The sequence below is a fragment of the Balaenoptera physalus genome (genome assembly GCF_965194825.1).
Source record: "Balaenoptera physalus genome assembly, chromosome: 11".
NCBI lineage: Eukaryota > Metazoa > Chordata > Mammalia > Artiodactyla > Balaenopteridae > Balaenoptera > Balaenoptera physalus.
This window is the reverse complement of record NC_138896.1, coordinates 63,130,142-63,142,447: the sequence shown is the minus strand read 5'-3', so window position 1 is coordinate 63,142,447 and position 12,306 is coordinate 63,130,142. Positions and strand designations below refer to the sequence as shown.

General features: G+C 39.9%; 1 long non-coding RNA gene across 1 annotated transcript in view; it reads left to right on the top strand.

The window, feature by feature from the left end:
* Window positions 1–12,306, top strand: part of LOC309637804 — a 70,860-nt gene that overhangs the window by 27,903 nt on the left and 30,651 nt on the right. The window contains exon 3 of the long non-coding RNA XR_014250820.1: window positions 6,878–7,057. This is a non-coding gene — a long non-coding RNA (uncharacterized lncRNA). The remainder of the gene's footprint in view (window positions 1–6,877; window positions 7,058–12,306) is intronic.

Below are 12,306 nucleotides of genomic sequence, written 5' to 3'. Positions count from 1 at the left end.
GCAGAGTTTTCAGGAACTCTGGTCTCTGAGCTGCTCTAAAAAGCATGACCAAAGAATGGGGCAGAGCCCTGGCAGGACTTTTTTTTTTTTGGTTGCTGAAGTGGACATTTTATTTATTTATTTATTTTTGTTTTTGGGGGGTTTTTTGGCCTCACGGCTTGTGGGATCTTAGTTCCCCAACCAGGGATTGAACCCGGGCCCTGGCAGTGAGAGCTCGGAGTCCTAACCACTGGACCGCCAGGGGATTCCCTAAGTGGTCATTTTAAACAGAATGAACTGACGTTCACTATTACGCTCTGCAAGTCTGATTTTGGAAGAGGGACTATATTTTGGGTGGAAATTCTGAAGCAGCAGAGCTGTTCCCACAATGTTAAGCCTCAAGTATGAAATAGGAATCTGTGGCATCAGATGGGCTGCTCTAGAGGTGGGACTGACCAGTGCCTTATGTGTTTGTATTACTCAGGGTGATTCTGTGCAGCCAGTCCCTGATTCCAGTCTGCTCTTGGGTCATATGCATTGTTAGAGGTACTAGATTCAAGTCCTTATGAGTTTCACCTGCATTCCCTGTGTGTGCCTGTGTGAAGGTTTGGGCTAAAGAAGAGGCTAAAAACGCAAGGGGTAACAACACGGGTCAGAGGGAGAACTGGCCTGTGCTACAGACTGTGGTACCAGCTTGCCTGAACTGCGAACTCAGGTGCGCGGGCTCCATTAAAATGGAATTCAAGGCTGGCGATCTTGAGCCCCGGGCTGGTGAAGGGAGGAGGCTGTGACTGGAAGCTTTGGCCCTGGGAGGGGCTGGTGTGTGCCAGAAGTCCTCTGTGCCCTGCTCAGCACGTGGTGGGAGACTCTGCCGGCGCAGGCAGTGTGGTGTTACTATCAAGGGTGCAGGCTGGTCAAGTGAGGGCACAGCTGTGCTGGTGTGTTGTTGGCGTGAGTGAGTGGGGGCAGGGAGAAGCGGGGAGAGACTTCACCCTGAGTCCTCAGGCCACGCTGCACCTGAGCGAGGTGTTTAGGGACTAGACGAGGTGCTAGTGCTGAAAATGAAATGTGGCACTGTGTGTTAAAATGTTAATTTATGAGCATTCCAGTTTTCAAGAGTTCATTTGAGCTGACCTCTATTCAGTTCCAGCAGCCTCAAATCAAAGGTGGTTAGGAGCACTTTATCTGCAGGAACGAGGAGAGGTTTTTCTAGAGAAGACACCAAATGAAAGCAAGGATAATATTTGATTGTATCTTAACCAGTCACCTTGGTTTGGGAAAGCTTCGCTGGCTGTGTGTGATTGGTTGTTCTTAATTTATTTTCTCAGATTAGCGTGCCTTGACTCGATTAGGTTTTGTTTGCTTAGATAGGCTACCAAAGTATGAGAGTCACCTCAGCCTAATGGCCTCCTTGTTTAATTACTTTAACACTGGAAACGCAGTAGGTGGGATATTATACTTTTCATCCATTTGCAAGGTAATTTAGCAATTGTCCACCTAACGTAGAAATGCACAGTCACGTTGGTGCAACAGTTTCATGTCCCAGAACCACCCAGATAAGCCACATGTGTAGAAATCGAAGATCCACATTCTGTGATAGCAGGACAAAAACAGATGTGTCTATGTAAATGCATAACTAGGGAGGGTTTCAGTAAAGGCTTTTTATTCCTAATTACCATGGAATATGATGTCGTGTGTTTGGGAATGCAGGAGATCCATTTCTACTGGTGAGAAAATATCACCTTCATATATCATTAGTTAAGGAAAGCAATTTGATTGACAGAAAGTTTGATTTGACAATATGTATGTCAGTATTGAACCATGTACATAATATTTTAGTGGTTGTGTGTGTGTGGATGTATATTATACAAATTCAAATGTAGTTTGTTACACATGGAAATTGCATAGCAAGGAGGATATATTTGGAACTGATGATGTTACATGGAGATAAAATTTTATGCTTCTGGGGGTGGTTAATTAATGTGCATTTTTGATTTTGTTTAAATATTTTATAATTTCATATTTTATAATGTTTATTATTTTATAATTAAATTTGTTCTTATGTGTAGTAGTTTTCTATCACTGCCGTAACGTATGACCACACGCTTAGAAGTTTAAAAAACATTCTACAGTTCATAAGTTAGAAATCCAGTGGTCTTGGCTGGGCTTTCTGTTTACGGTCTTACAAGGTCAAAAATCAGGGTCTCCTGAGGCATAGGCTCTTATCTGCAGCTTCCAGGGGAGAATCCACTTCCAGGACCATTCAGGTGCTAGGCAGAATCCATTTCCTTCTGGTGGTTTCCATGTGAGCCCTGCATGGTCACACCTTGCATCTGGTGTCCCTAAAGGAGAGAAGAAACACTGTGTCATTGTTCACTCAATTTTTTTTCTCTAATCCTTTAGTGTGTATTCATTTGAAGGGATCATCACAAGTATTTTATGTAAGTAAGGTTATTACCTCAAGGTCTCAAACTAGAGACTGTTCACAATTAGGTTATGATTTGAATGCAAATCATGGAATTAGTGAATAGGAGAAAAAGTTAGTGACCTTTAATCCACCTGCTGCAACTACCATCACCCTCCTCCACCCCTCAACTCCACCGTCCTCTATTCCTCGTTGTGACCTCAGTCTCTCTGCCTCTGTGACCTTTAGATATCTCTAGAACGAATTCTTCCCCTTCTAGGCTTCCTTATTGCTCTCCCATGTCCATCCTGTGCATTTTAGACCTCCATCCCCATGAAACCTGTATCCCCCGGATTCCAGAGCTCTCAGCCCAACCTCCTCCCCTTCTACTGCTCCCAAGCCTTTTATCCTTCGTATCCTCCTTCTCCCTTGCCCTTTATCCTTCTCTCCTTCCAGTGACTTCAGCCCATGTCTCGTGTCCTGTTATGTCTAATGCCCTCAAATGTTCTAGTCGTCAGTTATCTAGTGTCCTTAGTTTTCTCACGACCCTGCACCCATTCCCCCAACCCTATAATTCCTGACTCTGCAATTTCCTCTGCCATTTTTTTGAATAGTTGGAGAAGAATAGGTGTTAACGCTTCTCTAAATGTTTGGTAGAATTCACTTGTGAAGCCATCTGCCTGGACTTTCGTTTGTTGGAAGGTTTTCTGGTTTTTTAATAACTGATTCAATTTCATTACTGGTAATTTGTCTGATTATATTTTCTATTTCTTCCTCATTCAGTCTTGGGAGATTGTACGTTTCTAGGAATTTCTCCATTTCTTCTAGGTTGTCCATTTTATTAGCATATAATTGTTCATGGTAGTCTCATGCTCATTGGTGTTTCTGTGGTGTCAGTGGTACCATCCCCTTTTTTTAAAAAAAAATTAATTAATTTATTTATTTATTTATCTATCTATCTTGGTTGCGTTGGGTCTTCATTGCTGTGCACAGGCTTTCTCTAGTTGCAGTGAGCGGGGGCTACTCTTTGTTGCAGTGCGCGGGCTTCTCATTGTGGTGGCTTCTCGTTGCGGAGCACAGGCTCTAGGCGCACGGGCTTCAGTAGTTGTGGCACAGTGAGCTCTAGAGCGCAGGCTCAGTAGTTGTGGCACACGGGCTTAGTTGCTCCATGGCATGTGGGATCCTCCCAGACCAGGGATCGAACCCATGTCCCGTGCATTGGCAGGCAGATTCTTAATCACTGTGCCACCAGGGAAGCCCTCGTCCCCTTTTTCGTATATGATTCTAACAATTTGGGTCCTCTCTTTTCTTTTTCTTGATGAGTCTTGCTAAATTTTGTTTATCTTTTCAAAGAACCAGCTCTTAGTTTCATTTATCTTTTCTCTTGATTTTTAATCTCTATTTTATTTATTTCTGCTCTAATCTTTTTGATTTTTTAAATTTTATTTTACAATCTTGGAGCTTTGTTCTTCTTTTTCTCACTCCTTTGGGTGTAAGGTTAGGTGGTACATTTGAGATTTTTCTTGTTTCCTGGTAACTTGTATCACTGTAAACTTCCCTTTTAGAACTGCTTTTGCTGTGTCCCGTGGATTTGGATTGTTGTGTTTTCATTTTCATTTGTTTCTAGGTATTTTTAATCTCCTGTTTGATTTCTTCAGTAATCAAAGTCTCACAGCATTTGTAGTCTCACAGCACTGTGTTTGGAAAAGATACTTGATATGACTTCAATTTTCTTAAATTTACTGGGGGTTGTTTTGAGGTCTCGCATGTGATCTACCCTGGAGAAAGTTCCATGTGCAGTTGAAAAGGAAGTGTATTCTGTCGCTTTGGGATGGAATGTGCTATATATATCCATCTGGTCTAATGTGTCATTTAAGGCCAATGTTTCCTTATTGATTTTCTGTCTGGATGACCTGTCCATTGTTATAAGTGGGGTTTTAAAGTTCCCTAATTTTATTGTGTTACTGTCAGTTTCTCCCTTTATGTCAGCTAATATTTGCTTTATGTATTTAGGTGCTCCTACGTTGGGTGCATAAATACTTACAATTGTTATATCTTCTTGGATTGATCCCTTGATCATTATGTAGTGTCCTTCTTTGTCTCTTTTAATAGTCCTTATTTTAAAGTCTAATTTGTCTGGGAGTTCCCTGGTGGTCCAGTGGTTAGGACTTGGCGCTTTCACTGCTGTGACCTGGGTTCAATCCCTGGTTGGGGAACTAATATACCGCAAGCCACGTGGCCAAAGAAAAAAAAAAGCCTCAAAGCACTTAAAAGTTCAAATACACTGGTATGTGGAGCATGAAACACTTATTGGGATATACTGAAAGATGCAAAAAACTAAAAATAGAACTACCATATGACCCAGTGATTCTATTCCTGGGTGTGTATGCAAAAAAAAAAACCCAAAACACTATTTCAAAAAGTTACATGCGGGCTTCCCTGGTGGCGCAGTGGTTGAGAATCTGCCTGCCAATGCAGGAGACACGGGTTCGAGCCCTGGTCTGGGAAGATCCCACATGCCGCGGAGCAACTGGGCCCGTGAGCCACGATTACTGAGCCTGCGCATCTGGAGCCTGTGCTCTGCAACAAGAGAGGCCGTGATAATGAGAGGCCCGTGCACCACGATGAAGAGTGGCCCCCACTCGCCACAACTAGAGAAAGCCCGCGCGCAGCAACGAAGACCCAATGCAGCCAAAAATAAATAAATTAATTAATTTAAAAAAAAAAGTTACATGCACCCCAGTGTTCATAGCAGCACTATTTACAGTTGCCAAGATTGTAACCTAAGTGTCCATCAACAGATGGATAAAGAAGATGTGGTATATATGTACAACACAATACTACTCAACCATGAAAAAATGTGATTTTTGCCATTTGCAGCAACATGGATGGACTTGGAGGGCATTATGCTAAGTGAAATAAGTCAGACAGAAAGGAAAATACTGTATGATATCACTTATGTGGAATCTAAAAAATACAACAAATGAGTGAATACAACAAAGAAGAAACAAACTCACAGATACAGAGAACAAACTAGTGGTGACCAGTGGGGAGGTGGGAGGTACAAACTATTGGGTGTAAGATAGGCTCAGAGATGTATTGTACAACCCGGGGAAAATAGCCAATATTTTATAATAACTGTAAATGGAAAGTAACCTTTAAAAATTGTATAAAAAATTTAAAATTTTTTAAATAAATAAAATTAAAAGATTCAGTATTCTCAAAGAATATTTGAAAAAATGGATATGCTTTTCTCTAATTTTTACCTTAATCAATGCACTTTAAAGATTTGAGAAAGTATAAATATGTAAGGGGGGGGGTGGGTGGAGAGAACAAACTCTGGCACCACAATTTATAACACGCACACATTGACACACAATAAACAAAAAATTCTCATCTGTTGATTCAGTTATAAGGTACTTTATTAACATAGATCACGACTTCCTTTGTGAATCATCAAATATTCATTCATGGCATCATTTTCAAAGGCTCCATTCCCAACACAAAATGATAATCCACCCTCCGTTGCTGCCTTTGGTTTATTTTCAAACAAATCTGTGATGCAAACAACTTCATGCTCTGGATCTTTGGGGGTAGGGAGTCTCAGCTCACCTGAGGACAGGTGGTCATGCCCTGCTCCGGTAGTCCTGTGGGTCAGGTGGGCCCTGAGAGGAGAGGGGGCTAAAGGACCTGAGGACTAAGGGTACCTTTGGGTAGATTTCTACGGGCCACCCCTCACACAACCCTAATCCCACCATGTGATCTCCACCAACCCAGCAGCATCTCCCGTAGGCAACAGCAAGGCCACAGCTATTCCAGGAGGGGCTCAGCCCCTAGGAATCAGGCCCAGGGAACCTGCGCTTCTGAAGTTCTTACCCCAAACCTTCACGCTACTCAGTGGTCTCAGGTGTGCTCTGCCTGATAGCTCTAGCTCAGTGCTACTGGATACGGGTCTGAGGAGTAACATCTACAACAACAAAAAACTTGTTAAAGATGCCATTTTATGAGCCCCACAGGAGAACCATAACTTCAAGTGGGGCCCTGATTCCCCCCAAATTTGTAAGCACTTTAAATCTTAGGAAGAAATGTTTGCTACGTGGCTCCCGTGCAGTTTCCCACTAGTATTACATGGTGAGTATTTAGCAGTAACATCACCTGTGCCCTCCCCACAGAGTCTATCGATCTGCGTGGGAGCATCTGCATTGTTTTAACTCCAGGTGATTCTAAGGTTAGGCCCTGTTTAAGCACGAGGGCTGCTGGGTTCATTGGTGAGCGTTGCTTCCAGTCTTTGGTCCTTTTGCCGTTGGAGAGGCGTCGGTGTCTGCTCTACGTGGGATTGGAAGGGGTAGGGCCGTGTAGCCCACTTACTCTATGCTGTAGCAGAGTTTTTGGGCCTCTGTGTGAGGGGAGAGCACATGTAGACAGGAAAGAAAAACCACACAGTTTGGTCTCCATGCAGGAGCTCATTGTTCCTGAATCTCTCTTTTTCAAAAGGTTGGCATTTCAGCGTTTCAAGGTCCATTTGCCTGTGCGTGTGGTGGGAACAGGTGAAGGAGCTGTGCTGACGCCACAGAAGGTATATTCTCAAGATGCTGATGTGATTTCTCAACATAATACCAACGAGAAAACAACCCAGAGCAGGAGGAAGAAGAGGAGAAAATGGCAGCTTCTCAGGTAAACGTCCTGTCCTGGGTCAGAGGCCGTGTCTGCTTTTCCTCCTGAAATGTCATGGGTTGAGAAACCTGCAAACTTTTCATTTTCTACTTCTGATGTTCCTGCCTAGCAAAGTTGTTTTCAACTACTTGTTTTTTTCCTTCTTATGATAGCTCTTTACAATACTCCTCCCCTGTGTTCCAGAGCCTTTTCCCCATTGTCTGCATCCAGGCTCCCTACAGAGCTTGGAGAATTCTCACCATGAATTAATGACTTTCAACTATTGACATTATTCCCTTTGTGAAAAATCAACATGGGAAGGCATTAATATCCAAAATTCCCTATGGGATAATTTCAGATGTTGAGCTATTAGTGAAGAAGGGGAAAGTGGAAAGATTAATGTACATCTGAATGCAACATCAACTTAGCACAACAGGATTAACACACTTTTAAGTGGGATGGCATTAGTGGTCCAGATAACTCAAAGTCCTGGGGAAAAAAAAAGTAGGAGAGATTTGCTCTCAAATCTCAATATACGTTATTGATAAGAAAGACTATTTAATTACAGTATTAGAGTCAGAGAACATGGGAGGTATATGTGGACTGAAATTTGCATAAAACTGACATTTTTTCATGATAGTTTCAGATTATGGTTTTCTTATGTATTTTCGCCCAGAATACCACAGTAGGGATAATGTGTCTTGTGTGCTTCAGTCACCTGATAATGATTTGTCCCATTACACCTGATGTTCATTGGTTCAGGTGCTTTCTGCAAGATTCCTCTGCTATGAAGTTTATATATTTCTTTTATGTTTAGTAAGGGTTTGGTGTGATTCACTGAGAAATGTGCATAAACCATCATGGTAAATCTGGAAACTCCAATTTCTTCTTAGTTTTCCTTTGCTTGTAGTTTGCTTTGGAAAATGAACATTGTCCCCTTTGTTTATTAAAGATATTGGCTTTTCAGGTGGAGGTTGTAATCAGTCAAGGCTTGTTCTTGTAAGTTTCCATTATACTCTGTGCTCACGCAACAGACATACTCTTCTTTATCACTTCTCTGTATTTTCCAAAAAGTTTACCAGAATATTATTAATGTATGCTCAATTGTGTTAAATTTCTGAAATATAGCTCAACTCAAATGATATTTTCAAAGACATCAAAGATTCAGAACCAATAGCTCTAACTTATTTTATATCATTGTGTGTATGTCTCCCCTAGTGTATTTGTAAAATACAAAGTGCATCATCCACAAATAGATTTATAAGATTTACCCAATTAAAAATAATTATTTCTTCTTTAAAAGTTTGATAGAGAAAAAGTTTGATAGAATTCACCAGTGAAGCCATCTAGTCCTGCTAGTTTCTTGTTGGGAGGTTTTTGAGAACTGATTCAGTCTCCTTAATAGTGATTTGGTCTGTTCAGATTGTTTTATTTCTTCATGATTCAGTCCTTTTATTTTTAATTTTTTAATTTTTTCTTTGGCCTGTTGATTTTTTTAGGATCGTGTTGTTTATTTTTATTTATTTATTTATTTATTTATTTTTTTGGCTGCATTGGGTCTTCGTTGCTGCTCATGGGCTTTCTCTAGTTGCGGTGAGCAGGGGCTACTCTTCCTTGCAGTGCGCAGGCTTCTCATTGCAGTGGCTTCTCTTGTTGCAGAGCACAGGCTCTAGGCACATGGGCTTCAGTAGTTGTGGCGTGCGGGCTCAGTAGTTGTGGTGTGTGGGCTTCAGTAGTTTTTGCACACGGGCTCAGTAGTTGTGGCTCGCAGGCTCTAGAGCACAGGCACGCTAGTTGTGGTGCACGGGCTTAGTTGCTCCGCAGCATGTGGGATCTTCCCAGACCAGGGATCGAACCCGTGTCCCCTGCATGGGCAGGCAGATTCTTAACCACTGCACCACCAGGGAAGTCCCTGGATCGTGTTGTTTAATTTCCACATATTTGTAAACTTTCCAGACTCTGTCCTGTTGTTCATTTCTGCTTTCTTACCATTGAGGTTAAAAAAATACTTAGTATGTAAGTCAAGCAAGTCAGAAAGAGGAAGACAAATACTACATGATATCATTTATATGTGGAATCTAAAATATGACACAAATGATCCTACGTATGAAACAGAATCACGGACATAGAGAATTGACTGGTGGTTGCCAAGGGGGAGGGGTTGGGGGAGGGATGGAGTGGGAGGTTGGGTTTAGCAGATGTAAGCTTTTATATAGAGAATGGATAAACAATAAGATTGAACTGTATAGCACAGAGAACTATATTCAGTATCCTATGATGAACCATGATGGAAAAGAATATTAAAAAGAGCGTGTGTGTGTGTGTGTGTGTGTGTGTATATATATATATATATATATATATATGTATGTCTGTGTGTGTGTGTGTGTGTATATATATATATATATATATATATATAACTGAATCACTAAAAGAAATACTTAGTGATATTGGTCTTCTTAAATTTGCTAAGACTTGTTTAGTGACACATCACATGATCTGTCCTGGAGAATGTTCAATGTGAAGTTGAGAAGAATAGGCTTAAAGTCTATTTTGTATGGTATAACTCTAGCTACCACTGCTTTCTTTTGGTTTCCATTGTATGGAATATCTTGTTCTAAAGCTTCACTTTGAGCCTAATTTGCTGCTGTTGGATGGACTGTTCTGTTTTTGTCCATTAAGTCCATTTGGTCTAATGTATAATTCAAGTTCAGTACTTCCTTATTGATTTAATTTCGGGATGATCTATTCACTGTTGAAAGTTGGGTATTAAAGATCCGTACACTTTTTTTTTGTATTGTCTATTTCTCTCTTCAAATCTGTTAGTATTTGCTTAACACATTAAGGTCTTCCACTGTTGGGTGCATATTTATTTGATTGTTGTCTTCTTGATGAACTGACAACATTATCATTATATAATTACCTTAATTTTTTTCTTTTTAAAAATTTTTTTCCTTCACAGCATGTGGGATCCTAGTTCCCCAACCAGGGATGGAACCCACGTCCCCTGCGTTGGAAGAGTAGAGTCTTAACCACTGGACCGCCAGAGAAGTCCCATTTTTTTTTTCTTGTTGTAGTTTTTGGCTTAAAGTCTATTTTGTATGGTATAACTCTAGCTACCACTGCTTTCTTTTGGTTTCCACTTGTATGGAATATCTTGTTCTAAAGCTTCACTTTGACCCTAATTTGTGTTTTTAACACTGAAGTGAATCGTTGATGGGCAGCATATAGTTTGACCTTATATTTTTTTTCCTAATTTTTATTGGAGTATCGTTGATTTACAATGTTGTGTTAGCTTCAGGTGTACAGCAAAGTGAATCAGTTATACATGTATCAACTTTTTTTTAAGATTCTTTTCCCATATAGGCTGATCTTGTATTTTTATCTAGCCACTGTATGACTTTTGACTAGAGAATTTAATATATTTATGTTTACAGTAATTATTGATAGGTAAGGACTTACCAATGCCATCTTATTGTTTCCTGGATGTTTTGTTGTTTCTTGTTCCCTTTTTCCTCTTTTGCTGCCTTTCTTTGTGAATTTGTGATATTCTGTAGTGGTATGTTATGATTTCCTTCTCTTTATATTTTCTGAATCTAATATAGGTTTTTGCTTTGTGGTTCCATGAGGCTCACGGAAAGCATCTTATAGCTATAACAGTCTCTTTTGTGTTGATAAGCATTTAACTTCCATCACATACAAAAAAATTTACTCTTTTACTCCCCTCCATGAATTTTTGTATATGGTATTACAGTTTACCTCTTTGTATATTGTTTATACATTAAAATTATTATAGCTGCCATTATTTTAATAATCTCATCCTTTACCCTTTATACTAAAGTTAACTGGTTAACACACCACCATATCACACTATTGAAGTATTCTTACCTTAACTATACACTTATAAGTCTACTGTGTATTCTCATATGTTTTCATGGTACTATTTAGTTTCCTTTTATTTTAGCTTGAGGAACTCTTTTGGAATTTGTTCTAAGACAGATCTAGTGATGATGAACTCCCTCAGCTTTTGTATTTTGAAAAGACTTTTTAATCTCTCTTTTTTTTTAATTAATTAATTAATTAATTAATTTTTGGCTGTGTTGGGTCTTCGTTTCTGTGTGAGGGCTTTCTCTAGTTGCAGCAAGGGGGGCCACTCTTCATCGCGGTGCGCGGGCCTCTCACTATCGTGGCCTGTCTTGTTGCGGAGCACAGGCTCCAGACATGCAGGCTCAGTAGTTGTGGCTCACGGGCCTAGTTGCTCCGCGGCATGTGGGATCTTCTCAGACCAGGACTCGAACCCATGTCCCCTGCATTAACAGGCAGATTCTCAACCACTGCGCCACCAGGGAAGCCCTAATCTCTTCTTTTAAGAAGGATAATTACAGTGGATAGGATATGCTTGGTTGGCAGGTTTTTTTGTTTGGGTTTTTTTTTTTTTTTGAGCAATTTGAATATATCATCCCATTCTCTCCTGGCCTGTGAGGTTTCTGCTGAGAAATCAACTTTTAATCTTATGAGGATTCTCTTGTAACTTATAACCTTATCTCCTCTTGATGCTTTTAAAATTCTTTGTTTTTGATAGTTGACAGTTTTACTATAATGTGTTGGAGAAGAATTTTTTTTTGAGTTAAGTTTGTTTGGTGCCCTATGGGCTTCATGAACTTGGATATCTAAATCTCTCCCAAGACTTGGAAAGTTCTTGGCCACTATTTATTTAAATAAGCCTTCTGTCTGTATCTTTTCCTTCTAAGATTCCATAATTCACAGAATGTTTCTTTTGATGGTATCTATAGATCACATAGTCATTCTTCACTCTTTTTATCTTTGTTCTCCTCTGAATGGGTATTTTCAACTTACTGTCTTCTAACTCACAGAAAATATTGTCTGCTTGATCTGTTTTGATATTGATGATGCTTATTGCATTTCTTTTTTCTTGTAATATATTTAACATATAATATTATTTGAATTTAAGGTGTACAGCATGGTGATTTGATACATTTACATATTATAGTATGATTGCCATTGTAGCAGTAGTTATCACCTCTGTCATGTCACATAATCATTATTTCTTTATTGGGGTTGGAAAAATTAAGATCTAGTCTCTAAGTAAGTTTGATTATAATACAACACCATTGTCTGTATTCACTGTAATGTGCATCAGATCTTTAGAGACTGTTTACTGTTAGTTAAAAGTCTGTACCCTTAAACAACATCTCTCCTGTTCCCCACACCACAGCCCCCGGTAACCAACGTTCTATGAGTTTTGGCATTTT